This window comes from Jaculus jaculus, chromosome 18, assembly GCF_020740685.1.
Source record: "Jaculus jaculus isolate mJacJac1 chromosome 18, mJacJac1.mat.Y.cur, whole genome shotgun sequence".
Lineage (NCBI taxonomy): Eukaryota > Metazoa > Chordata > Mammalia > Rodentia > Dipodidae > Jaculus > Jaculus jaculus.
In genome coordinates, this window is record NC_059119.1 from 40,486,811 (window position 1) to 40,500,986 (window position 14,176).

General features: G+C 38.6%; 1 long non-coding RNA gene across 1 annotated transcript; it reads left to right on the forward strand.

Annotated features, from left to right (window-relative positions):
• The first annotated feature begins 3,987 nt into the window (after nt 1-3,987).
• Nucleotides 3,988-8,025, forward strand: LOC123455749. Its single transcript, XR_006634119.1, has 3 exons — nt 3,988-4,097; nt 6,986-7,050; nt 7,933-8,025. It is a non-coding gene; the product is annotated as an uncharacterized LOC123455749 (long non-coding RNA).
• The last annotated feature ends 6,151 nt before the right edge of the window (nt 8,026-14,176 follow it).

Consider the following 14,176-nt stretch of genomic DNA (forward strand, 5'->3'; position numbering starts at 1 on the left):
ATATTTTTCAAATAAAATCTGAGGGGAGATATTGGATTGGTCAGTGACAAAAGGAGGTGGCATGGATGATATGCAGCCACGAGCTAGGTCCTGCCCCTGGGATAAGGGGCACTGGAGGACACTGTGAAAAGGGTTTGGTTCACAATCACAGCTGGCACAATCAGTGTCAGCAAGTTGCTCTTTGCATTCAACAATTCCCTGACTTAACTGGATCAACATTCTGCTCACCAACACTATGCACCTGGGCTGGAGAGATGGATCACTGGTTAACAGCACTTGCTTGCAAAAAGCCCAATGGCCCAAGTTCAATTCCCCAGTACCCACAGAAACCAAGATGAGCAAGGCAGTGTATGTATGAATTTGAAGTTACTTTGCAGTGGCAGGGGCTTTCTCATTTTCTTTCCTACCCACATCTCAATAGTATCGGAGTCCTGTCAATTTTTTCTCTGGAAACAATTTTCGCTCATCCACTTCGGTCCACTTACCATTTTTAGACAATAGAGCTCTCTTTTGGACTAAGAATAGCTTCCCTTTTTCTTCCCCGAGTCACTTTGTCTCAAGTCAAAGTCAAAGTCTGACATAGAAATCTGACTATGTCACACCTCTGCTGAAACCCTTTAGCAGCTTCCCATTTCAGGTAGGATAGTATTCAGACCACTTATCATAGCTTGAACAGCCTTTCAAAATATGGGGCTGGAGGGGTGGCTTAGTGGTTAAGACATCTGCCTTCAAAGCCAAAGGACCTGAGTTCGATTCTCTAGGACCCACGCACGCCAGTTGCACAAGGGGGCGCATGCGTCTGGAATTCGTTTGCAGTGGCTGGAGGCCCTGGTGCGCCCATTCTCTCCCTCTCACCCTCTCTGTCTCTCTCTCTGCCTCTTTCTCTCTCATAAATAAATAAGTAAAGTATATTTAAAAAATGATTTCCTGTCTTTTCTTTGCCCTTATCTAGTGCTCCTTTCCACATCATTTCGTCCTTCTGAAGTATATTACCCTCCTACAAGCTCTTTGCTATGATCCAGCTCATGGTGGCCTGTGATCTTTGGACCACATGGCCTCTTTCTTTCACATACGGTTGGTTGCCTGTCGCCCCCTTGTCCTCAGCCACATTGGAACTTATCAGAGAGACTTTTCCTGACTCTTCCAAATTTTGTAGCCCTTTTCAATTCCTTTATTATCAATTTTGCTTTTTATAATTTATTCCTTAATTTATGCAATATAGTCTTAAAATTTATTTTTTCTTTACATATTTGCAGTTACTTGGAACTTATTTTCTGAAATTTCCAATATTAAGTTCTCGAAAATCTTGATTGTCTACAGTCACAGTGAGAAGTGCCCAGCATAGAGGTGGCGCTCTAGATATTTGCTCATTGAGTGTGCCATGTAATGCCTTAGGTGAGGACAAGTTTAGCCGAAGTAAAGGTCGCTGAAAAATTGTCCATAGGCCCTGTGTCTAACTTAGCTGCAGTTGGTTTCTAAACAGAGTCAGAAAGTGCTTCAGAGGCTGGAGCACAGGAGCTGTATAGGAGGTAACAACCACAGCTGCTGAGTGAGATAGGGTGTGCTACAGCGACTCATCTGCTCTCTGTTAAAATGCCATCTAACTTTCCATTGACACTCTGATTGAAGAATTTCAACCTTTGCCTTTTTAAGAAAATGAATTATGCATAGCCTTCGTGCCTCTCTTTATTTCCTCGCCAGATCTTTCACACTTTTAGTGACTTCTCTGATATGACAAAATTCTAGACAATTTTAAAACATTGTAAATTGGTATTAATAGTAGTCAAGAGATTTCTCTTCACCTGGGCCCCTGTGTTCTACTGCGTTGCTTGACTGTTCTCTTTCTATCTTCCTTCCTCCCTCCCTCACTCCCTTTGTTCCTTCCTTCTTTCTTTCTATTTATCTGTCTATCTATCTCTCTATCTTTCTTTCTGTCTTTCTTTTATTCCTCTTCTCTCTCTCTGTCTGTAATCTCAGGGTGGCCTCGAACTCACGGCTATCCTCCTACCTCTGCCTCCCGAGTGCTGGAACTAAAGGCATATGCCATGACACCCAGCTGGCCTTTTTATATAGGAAGAAAATTAGGTTGGCCATCTAGTTACAAGAGAAGACCTGAGAACTTGCCTTGAATTTAAATTTGCAAATTAGCATTTGAGTTTCATTTAGTTTATATATTGTGGGGTTAGGAAAACAGCACAATTTTCTAAAAGTACTTTTTAGTGATACACTCAGTATGAGGTACAACTTGTTGACCACATCTGTTGTTACTGTTATGGTCATAACTAAAAAAAAAAACTAAAAGCAAAGGACGTACCCTGCAGATTCCCTGGAGGGCTATAGTTGACTCGCCTGAAGCCACCTCTTGTCTGTAATCTCCAAATACTTGTTTATTGCATCATTTTATGATTCTCTTGGGCTCTCATTCTCTCTTGAATGACATTTATATTCACTCGGTTAGTGATTATTGAATGATTGTATATTGAGCAATGAAACAGATAATTAAGATATATCAGACATAAATGCATAAAGCTCAAATCTGTTATCTTCTACTTCTGAACTCACATGTGTCTTTACTCCGTGCTATGACTCATTGCCACCCTATGGAAATAGATATAACCCTGATCTTCCTGGGCAATACTCTCTAAATATGGAGAAATGTATTCCTTACTTCCTTTGGGATCTTTTCTTATATGCTGTCTCAAATTATTATACTTTGACTCTTTCTTTCTCTTTCCTTTTTAAGTATTTAGGAAGTCTCTTTAGTTATGCATGTGTGTATATGGCTGCACTAGGGTTTCTTGCCAGTGCAAATGAACTCCAGATACAGGTGCCACTTTGTATCCAGCTTTGCATTGGTTCTATAGAATATTACCCAGGCAAGCAGGCTTGTGAGCAAGTGCTTTTAGCTGACCCATATCTCTATCCCCTGAATCATTCTTTCTATTCATTCTTCTCCTCAGTCTTACACAGATGGACAATTTATAAACTTTTTACAGAATTTTTTTGTCATATCCTCATGATAACTTACTTCTTAACCCATCATTATCTTTGGAGATATTGCTAGTTTAATGATCATTAATAATGCCTTCCCTACTTCTACTGGACTCTGGTGTAAAATGAACACTGACCTATTTACATGTTCTATAAGAGAGGTCCAAAGATTATAGTCAGCATAGAGCTCCCTCCACAGCGCTGAGGGGGAGAGAGGAAGGAGGTACACAGCCGTTATCGTGGTTTAGGGGGCACATGTGCTTCACAGGCTCACATGTTTGAACACATGGTTCTGGCTGTTGGCAATGTTTTGGAAGGTCATAGAACTTTAGGAGGTTAGACCATTTTCACTGGAGAATCTCAGGGGATATAGTCCAGCGCTGCTTCCTGCCAGCCCCCTTTTCTTCCCATCTCTTTCTCTGTCCTCTTTGGACATGGAGGACGCAGCTGCCACAGGTTTTTAGCTCATGGAGCCAACTGTTGCTGTTTCATTGTTCCACAAGAGACTGTGTCCACTCAAACTGTAAGTTAATTTAAATTATTCCTTTCTTAAGTTGATTCTTGTCAGGTATTTCATTAAGGTGATAACACAAGATACTAATACATCACAGGGAGTAGTCATGGGAGGAGGGTTCAAGGAAGAATCCAGGAAGGTCTCTCTGAGCTGAGTCCTCAAATAATCCTCATTTTCAGGGAGTTATAGGGGGAGAGGAGTGGTCCTTTGATTTCCAAAGGAAGACTGGATAGGGTAAAGAGGTCTGAGAGCACGTCATTTTCGGGGCCTGCTAACCAGAGTTCTTCCCAGTAGTGGGTGGAGAGCAAGGGTTGAACCATAGAGCACTTAGGCCTCAGCACTCTGGGCTACAGTGACACAGTAGCAATGCTCAGATTTGCACCTCAGCTGTATCACTCCATCGTTGGGATAAAAAATGACTGAATGTTTTAGGAGAAAGAGATGAATGAACGCCAGTGATGAGGAATCATGGAGGAAACAATCCTATATGGTGACCTGGTGGCTGACCATGTGCCTCCATCATTTTGGGATGTGAACTGATAGGAATAAGATGATTCCAAAAGACCAGGACCAAGAGAATCTGCATCAGATGGTAAGCACCCCAGATCTTCCTCAAAAATGGTCAAAAACTCCTGCTATGCCTTTACCTTACTTTTACCTACTTTGGCTGTCATTCCTCAAAAGACATTGCTTTCCTCTGCCAGCTTCTGTTTCTGTTGAGAGTGCTTTTCTACTTCTCGTACTTGAGGGAAAAGTCTAGGCAGGCTTCCATGGGTCTATATCCTCCATTGCAACACTCACAATTCTGCAGAATAATATAATGGTCTGTGTGCATTCTATTTAGATTTTGTATTTTTATGTTTTGTTTTTATAAATAATAGTATTCTAGAATAATACCTGGAACATAGTATAATTTAAATAAATGTTTATTGACTATGTTTTCAGGTACCTTGAATAACATGGCATTGCATAGATAAATATTTCAGGGAAAAGTGCAAAAGTACAAAGCTTAGAATTAACTAAAATAGAGAAGACAAGGCAGAATGTCATACAGGCTATAGTTATATAACTAATAATGTGAATTATTGAGAGATCAGATGATAAATGTTTCAGACAGCCATAATTTTCCTAGCCTTCCAACAAAATTTAAGCTTCTACTGCCCGACTGGTGACATTACTCAGCTTATAACTGGCAGGCTAAGTCACACAGGGACTGAGAATTGCACTTTGGCTATCATAGAAGCCTTAGAAGGAAATCTGCAATTAGTAGCATGGATGCCTCAAAGTCACGTAATATAAAAAACTTGGGATGATTTATGGGCTGACAATTGGACTTTAATAATCTCTGGAGCTTTCAGAAATACACACTCAATCAGGTCTTCTGCTTCCAGGGAGATGATAAACACCAATGCAGGATAGTTAGACAAATGACTGAGAGGCCCAGGAAATCATTACTTTGCAGTTAAAAATCAATCAGCTCGAGCTTCTCTTTCCCGGGCGTGTTGGGTACAGAAGGCAGGTTCCATATCTCTCCATATCTCCTTCAGTCACATAGAACATCTGGATATAGTAAGTATGTGAATTTTTAGCATATTCAAAGAAAAGGAAAAATTGAGTGCCAATATATTTTGAGTTCAATATTTTATTATCAGAACAAAAATATCCCTAATGTTCTCATTACTTATGCAGAAAATTCATTAGTGATAAAGTCATTAGAAGTTCAAATGAATAATGAAACTTCAGAAGTGAGATGCTCCACCAGCATCAAATTCTATACCCAGTGCCAAGCTCGGCGTGCTTAGGTGCATCTAACTGTTCTTGCCTACTAGAACTTGCAGGGACCTGATTTCAGATCTTGATTGCTCCTTGAACAGAAACATGCTTTGTGAGATAAATAACTGGTATCTTGATAAATGTCTGGCACATGTGACGCACATGTGACAGTGAAATAGATGCTAACAGGTATCAATGATTAAATTGCATTTTAATTGCTTTCTGAGAAATTTGTGACATTTTGCTGAAAACATAGAATAGCCAAGAAAAACAAGAGCTATAAATATATGGGTCGTAAAATACTGGTGCAACATAGAAATGGAATTTATGAGAACATATCTTTTCCAGTGTTCTACTTGATTCAAAATACAGAGATAGTGATTGTATCGGTTTCTTGTTCAGTGCAAATGACTTCACAAATGAAAACCAAAGGTCACATATTTTCAAGAAAATAAACCTGCTCATTTGAGCTATTTCTTAAGGAACCACTGTGGGGACATCCCAAGAAATTGACAGATCTGTCTAAACTTTATATAGTCCCATGAGCCATGGATGGACAGCAGTGCAGGATACCACCAGGTAGGAAGGCATTGGTTGTTGATAACATGTATCATTAGCCAATACTCATATGGTATTCCCAGTGGGAAGATCTCATTTCCTCTTTGGATAATGATAATGATACTATTATCTCAGTATGCACATTTTAAGATACTCCTAACTAAACAGCTGAAAACAACATTCATCTCCATTTTTAACATGTTAAAAAGTAGTGATTACTTTCTAATAGCATTTTCTTCCTCAAATGTCACTTGGAATTTCATAATCAAGATTTATGTTTGGGTTTTCTGTTAGCTTTCATAAACTTGCTTATCCTAAGAGATCATGTGATACACATAGATGATAAAATGTATAAACAGCTTTATTTTCCATAGCCTATTTTCTATCTGAAAAAAAAAATAGCCAGGGAAATGTTATTGTGTATAGTGAGAGTAGGTTGTATTGTAGTTGAGTTATTCCTGACTTGAGAAATTAAAAGAATTAAGTTATCATAATCATCTATATGGAACATGAAAAATAGTTATTCTCCATTGGGACATAGATTCTAAAAGAAGCGACTTATTAACTGGGAAAACTACATAATTTTTTTTTCTTATTCATTCATAGAGAAAGTTTCTCCCCTTATAAATACAAAACAAATAAACAACAATCATAGCAGAAAACCATGCTGCGGGTCAGAGCTGGCAACAGACTTGAGGCTTTGTGTTCCATCTCCAGAACCCTCATGCAAGGGATCCAGAGCAGAAGGTAGTGGAGACTGGGGCTCACTGGTCAGCCAGTCTGCCTCTGACCTTAGTGTGTGTGAACAGGGGACACAGATATCTGCACATATATGTGCACATAACACACACACACGTATACACACACACACCAAAAAATATCCTACTCCTCTATTTTTATGCCCAAACCCAAGGAAACATGGAATTTTCCTTAAGGATTACAAAGCTCAAGGTTCTTTTCAGACTTCAGGGTAGCATTTTATACTAGGAATGAAGAAGTTCTGAAAAAAAAAAAAGTAAGCTATTCAGACCCAACTAATAATGAATGAGTGGTTTTTCTCACTCATGTTTCTTCAGCTATAACTTCCAAGAATCGAAAATAAATGTGAGTTAGATGAAACTCGACAAATACGTGTGCTTTTCTCTCCAGGTTATTTACCCTACTGCAATCTGTCGCTCTACCAACACTGAACACTCAGGATATTGTTTAACAAGGTACTCTGCCGCAGCACCAGATAGAAAAAGTGTTCTGGAGGAATGGAGGTAATGGCTGTTGCGTAGTGACTTAGTTTGGGGAGTGATGTAGCTGAATGGTTTGCACACGGAACAACTAGTCTTCCCTAGGTCCTTAGGATGTTCTTACACTCTCAAGAACACCCATGTGTGTGTTTTCAATGTCTCTGTCCTTATGACCAACCCTTGGCCCTTATAAAGTTGATTCACTATCTGTGTACACACACACACACACACACACACACATATACAAAGAGAGAGAGAGAGAAAGAGAGAGAGACAGACGGGGGGGGGGGGGATAAAATAAAAGAAACACTCTGTCCTGGAATTTAAAACACATACCTCATACATCATAAGCAAAATAATGATTAGCCAAAAGCGCTGTGGTAGTGTTTTGAATACACTGTTGTGGACACAAGAATAACTTGCAAGGAATATTAGAATTTGTTGACTAGCAGTTTTCTGGACAGGAATGCTCCTACCCTTCATGAAAGTGGGGTCTGAGGATCTAGGAGACTGAGTGCTATGGCGATAAATGGCATGTTAGCTAGTACTTTATGTCGAGATTCTGTAAGGATGATGCATATAAAACATCATAATAAAATAGTGGCAATCTTTGCTGGAATTTGAGAAGAGACAAAAATGGCTCCAGGAAGTGGGTTCAAGCAGTTGATATGTGTATACGTGTGGTGTGGGTGAGTGCTCAGTAATTCTGACAGGGGGTCTGACAACATGGAGGTATTCCTAAGGTCCTCATCTAAAAGCATTTTCTCTGCTCCACTGTACTGACTGTGGTGTTTCCCACAGGGTGGGTTTTGTCTATCTAGACTAAAGGCCTGACACCTGCTTTCTGTTTCCTTGCAGTTCAGACAAAGGATGTAGGCAACACCAATCAGACTAGACAAAGGAGTTCAGGTTAGAGACACATGGTACATGGAAGGAAGCTGTGCACAGAACCCACTCTGGTGAGGAGACAGAAGGAGGAGGGGACACAGGGCACTTTCAAAGGCAGTAAAGCTATGTCTGCAGAGGTATCCTATTCCAGTGCTGACCAAATGGGCTGCAGAGTTCTGTCCGTGACAGTGGCCCTGGGGCCTTCACTGGGCAGTCACAATGGTGAACTTGAGGAATGATCTTGGTTTGTTAGATTCCAAGCTTAATGCTTTAGCTCCTCTGGACTTCCTGTTACCTACCTAATAGCTTTACATTCTTTTCAAGCTTAGTGAGCTTCGTAAAATGGGTTCTATTGATTATACCCAGGAAATGTGACTAATGGGGACTTCCTAACATTATTGGATTGTTTTCCACCCTCAAAAGATCCCAACCACTAATAAATGGGAGATTGAACCGTGGATTAACTCCTACTAAGCTTGTTTTATAATTATTTTTTACTTGTTTTTCTTTAATTGTTTTTATTATTTATTTTATTTTTTTGAGGTACAGTCTCACTCTACCTCAGGCTGACCTGGAATTCACTATGGAGTCTCAGGGTGGCCTTGAGCTCATGGTGATCCTCCTACCTCTGCCTCCCAAGTGCTGGGATTAAAGGTGTGCCCACCATGCCCAGCTCTTGTTTTTCTTAAAAATAGAAAATTGAAGTTTAGAGCTAATGAACAAAGTAGTAGTAGAGAGATGTATCTCTGCATTTGGAGTCAAAAGAACAGAGTCCAAAATTTGGGTGACTTGGGATAAATTGCCTTCCTTTGTTTCAGCTTCCAAAATATCGACTGATCACATTTGTTAAATAACTATGCTTGGGGAATACTTGTGCTGAAAAAAAAATATACCTATGAAATTCCAGTTCATGTGGGCCTTCTGTATTTTATCTGACAATGGTAGACCAACGGCGTGATAAGGTAAAGATAATGGATGTAAAAGCCTTTTCATACCATAAAACACATTGCCCTTGTTCTGTCTAAGATCACTGTCTGAAGTAGTAGCATAGAAATTGTTATTATACATGTTGAAGTTCAAAGAGGCTCACTAACTTACTTGGGGTCACAGATATTTAGCTTATCAATATTAAAATGTTTGGTGAAAGACTTGTCATGAACCTCTAACTTACTTAAAATAGCTCAGTGCTGACAACACAGGCTAGAAAACTCACTGTCCTTATTGTTGTTGCTAGACCACATGTCATTTCTATAAACACTTTTATCTGCCATTTACACCCATTTTGATAGCAAATTCTCACATGTATTCTCAGGTTTGAAATTTATTTTGCACACTTTAGAGCAAACAGTCAAACTTTATGGCAAACAAGTGTGTTTTGAATCTTTTCTCAGTTATTGTCACTGGTATTATAAAGCATCATAGGGAGGCTGGGTCACAGGCAGGTTTTATACATCATCTAAACCTGCTGAGAGACATTTTTTTCCTAAGACATAACAAACTAATTTCCACTGTTTAGCAGAGGTTTACAAAATCTGCCCGTGTGAGTTACTTGTAATTCCACTGAAATGAAGGGAGAAAAATAAAGATAAATAAAAATATGATGTATTAGCCCAGGTGAGAACTTAAAGGTAGGTGCTGTCCACCGCAGAACTAAAATTCGAGAATTGGGAGTGGTCAGTAAATTCCAGCTCCTTTTAGTGTTAAAACTTATATATTGGTCCAATATAAATGCATTTTCAATATCATAGACCTTGTATGGCTAGCTAGAACAGAAGGGATAATAGTTCTTCTGTGAAAATACTATTACTTGATTCATGTAAACAAGTTTGACAATGACAAATATGTTTTCTTTAGAAACACTTGCCAGTGAGTTCTGCCCTGAGCTTAAAGAGTAGCATCCAGAGACCGTTGTTATTTTAATAAATTAATATTCCTGCCCAAGACAAAGGGACAGAAATTTGTTTAAGTGTGAGACATTTGAGTATGTGTGTGTGTGCATGTGCATATGTGTGCATAATTTATAAATAGAACAATATCTTACTTCTCTGTCAAGCATAGTCTTCTGGGGTGGGAGGGAATTGGAACAATCTTGCAATTTCCAAGCAGTTTTGAATTTTTGTCTCATAGCTCATCTTTTCAGGAAGGCTTACAGCCTTGACTGAAACCCAGAAAGCATGTAATTGTGGTTGTCATAATAAAGGCTGAGAAGAAAGAGCAGGTCTGTGAGCCTGCCTGGCATTTGACATGGTAGCCAACTCCTTCTCTCATGCATTCACAGGTTTGCTCCATCGTCCTGGGCAGAGCGCCGGGCTTTGATGATGAAAGACGGCGTTTGCCTTCACTTCTGAGGTATATTTAAGCTGTCATTTTGGTTACATCTTCACTTCAGCAGACTTACTAGCAATGAACTCAGAATGTGTGTTATAGAAACAATTCATCTTAAAGACATGCAAAAAGAACCCTTCTAGTTTATAATGTGCCGCTGATAGCCTCTGGCGACATGCAGATATATATACAAGTATGGGGAGCTTGAGTAGGTAGGGCTAAATGTCATGCTGCTGGTGACAGAGAGCGTGTCGACGTGGGGGAAGATCACCACAGCATGAGGCCTCATGGCAGAGTTGTTTCCAAGTCAGAAAAGTGAAAATGCCTATCAGTGCTAAACCAGTGGTTGTTTTTATTTGGACCATTCCAGAAGTTAAGGTAAAGCATCTGCCATCTGGAGCTGATCTGAGCTAACATGAAGTGTTACTCTGGTTTCCTTCCTCATTCAACGGTGTTCTGAGCATCTGTCAAGGGATCTCTGAGGCATTTTGATGGTCTTTAAGTCCTCCTCTTTCCAACTGTTATCACAAAAACCCACTTTTCGTATATATAAATCATAGCAAACTGAATGCAGAAGAATGTCATCTATTAAAACTAATTTTAATAATACTTGCAAAAATGTCAGCAGTCCAACTTTTATCTTTATTATTGCTTTGGAAAATATAATTACTTTTCATAAACTGTCAATTCTATTTATATTGATGCTTATTAATTATTTATTTAGCATATATGCAATCTGGGCTAGAGAGATGGCTTAGCAGTTAAGGCATTTGCCTGCCAAGCCTAATGACCCAGGCTCATTTCCCTAATATCCACATAAGTCAGATACACAAGGTAGCACCTGCATCTGGAATTCGTTTGCAATGGCTGAAGGTCCTGGCATGCTCATTCTCTCTCTCTCTCTTCTTTTTATCTCTCCTTGCCTAGCTCTTTATCTTGTTCTCCAATAAATAAATGAATATATATATATATTTTTAAAAATACAATCTTAGTTTAAATTTTATTATATCGACAGATGTGACCCACAAACAAAAGCATTCTGTGATTTTCAATATTTAAAAATTTTTGTATTTATTTATTTGCAAGCAGAAAGGAGGATAAAGGAAAGAGACAGAGAAGAATGGGCATGCAAGGACCTCTAGCCACTGTAGTCAAACTCCAGAGGTATGTGCCATTTTGTAGATCTGGCTTTAGGTGGGTACTGGGGACTTGAACCCAGGTTGTTAGGCTTTGTAGGCAGCTGCCTTAACCAATGAGCCAACTCTCCAGCCCTCTTCAATAATTTTTAAGATTTTGAGTGTTCTCAATATTTTGGGCCAAAATTCTGAAAATTGCTACTTTAAGATAAGAAATTAAAAGTCATCTGTGATAAAGCTAACTGAAGCACTTAACCTGAATGGCATATGTATACTCTACTTACCTACCCAATAGGCATCTAATATTTACAAAATATATGTATTCAATACACTTGCACACATTTATTCAATAAAGCAGAATGGGCACAAATTTTCTGGTAACAAAGTTACACTACTTTCAGTTGACATTATTGCACATTTGTTTTTAACTCTGTGCACTTAACATACATTTGAATTTGAAGACTTCCTCAAGGAGGCTCACCCATTTCAGTGTTCTAGATATTAGAGATAATGGAGCATTTTGCTATTCACCTCATGGCATATTTTAGAGGCTAAAATCAAATGATTGAGGCCAGAGAAATGAATGTATATACAAAATTCAATACCATGGTAATAAATAATGATAACTATTATAATTAATATTATGATCACATTAGTTTCTTAATGAAGTTTAACATGCAATTCAATGTAAAGAGGATTTTCATAATATTACAGCAAATTTCCATTCTTTCCACAGTAGACATTTTGTCACAGTGTTTTTTTTTTTCCACTTTGTCAGTAGAGCTGAGCAGAATCTCACCTGAATTTTGTAGTTATATATAAATTAAGACAAGGACTCCTAAGAGTGAAAACCTTCAGACTGAGAGTCACGGAAAGTTGCTTTGGTCCTCTCTGGTAACTTGCTGTGAAAAACATGGGTAAATTACTTGACTTCCTTTTGCTAATCCCCTTATATATAAAATAAAGCGCTGGATGACAATGGTTCTTAAGTTTCTCCCTGCTTTGTTATTATGCAAGTTTAGGAGAATATATCTTACTTCTCAGTAGCAATCTTTATGCTTTTCAGAACTGATTCACAATGTCTGGAAATTCAGGCTGTCTCTGGGATTGTTATAGGAATGGCAAGCTGTTATTTCAAATGTGCAGATCTATTAAGGAAGCATCATTATATGAAGAATTTCTTCTATAAACTATCAGAAAGTATACTTCATTTATTCCATATTGGTAGAGAATGAAGTATTTCATATATGTTCATTTCCCAAATCATTCATATATCCCTCTTTAAGCATCCCAAATCTGCATTCATCATATTTTTTTGAAATTATTTCTTAAAGACATGTTCTATACAACTGTCTTATTTAAAGCTGCAGTTACAAGGAAATATGACTCTATGGTTTAGCATTATATAGAGTTCTTTCCTGCCCAGAGATTTTTCTGTGCACTGAGGAGAACTTTCCACATTTTTTCAAGGTAGGGTCTTGCTCTAGCCCAGACTGACATGGAATTTACTGTACAGTCTCAGGCTGGCCTCAAATTCACAGTAATCCTCCTACCTCCACTTCTAAGTGTTTGGTTTAAAGGCATGCACCACCATGTCCAGCTCTTCCTCAGGCATGTTATATCTTGACATATGGTCAATAAATTGGGCTTGCTATTTTATTAAGCAATATGTCAATTTTTGAAATATTTATATAAGTATAATATTATATGTATATACATATAATGTAGGTAATGAATCATTTTTCTCTTCAGTGTTTGAAGTCATTATTAATCATTGTTAAATATTACTTTGTTAAATATTACTTTGCTGCTTTAGTCATAAGTGTATGCGATTCACTATAACTTAAAAAATCTTAAGTTAACTCAAAACTATTAACTAAAATTATGAGTATTTATATATAATTCATAGTTGATTAGTCATAAAATGCACAAACTACATTCTTTCAATTATTACAGACACAAAGTTAGCTTGGTTTTATAGGTATATGTAAACTTAGTGGCACTGTAATGTTATTAGACTGCCTAATAATAAATTAAGGATCATTACAGGATGCCTAACTTTGTTGGATTGTGGGTCATGCATTTTGGGGGCAGCAGTCAGTTATGGGGGAGAGGCAATGTCTCTGTGCATATCCCAACTTGTGGCTCTAACAATCTTTCCGCTCCTCTTCCACAAAATTCCCTGAGCCATGTTGGGTGCATTTAAAGTCACTTCAGTAATAAGGCCTTAGGAGCCTCTGAATCTCTGCTTTGGAAGGTACTGTGGGTCCTCATTATCTATCTCCATCACCCTTGTGCTGATATCAGGTTCACCGAGAAAGCAGCACTCTTGCTCATTTCCCCAATTCCTCTGTGGTTTCAGCTGGGGCCCGGGGGGAGTGCGCTGGGTCATTTATCTCCTGAGGTCCAGCTCCAGTCTTAAAATTAGAATCAGAATCTCCATCACTGAGTGAGGGAAGCACTAGTTAAATGGGATAACCATTATAAATTTAGAGAGAATAAAGGGTACAGACCCTCTTATAGCCCAGGATTAGTGGGAACTTGACAATAGAAAGCAGAATCATCATTTGGATATGATTCTTACTTGTTTCCCAGTTCCAGATATGGTTTTCTTTCCACTGTTGGATGTCAGCCAATCCAAGAGCAGCTGGTTACCAGCCATGGCTGACTGCCACTATTGCACTTGTGTGAGCATCACACCTGGTCGTTTGCTTCTCAGCCGCCTAGACTTTGAGTTGCTTGGGCAGATGTTG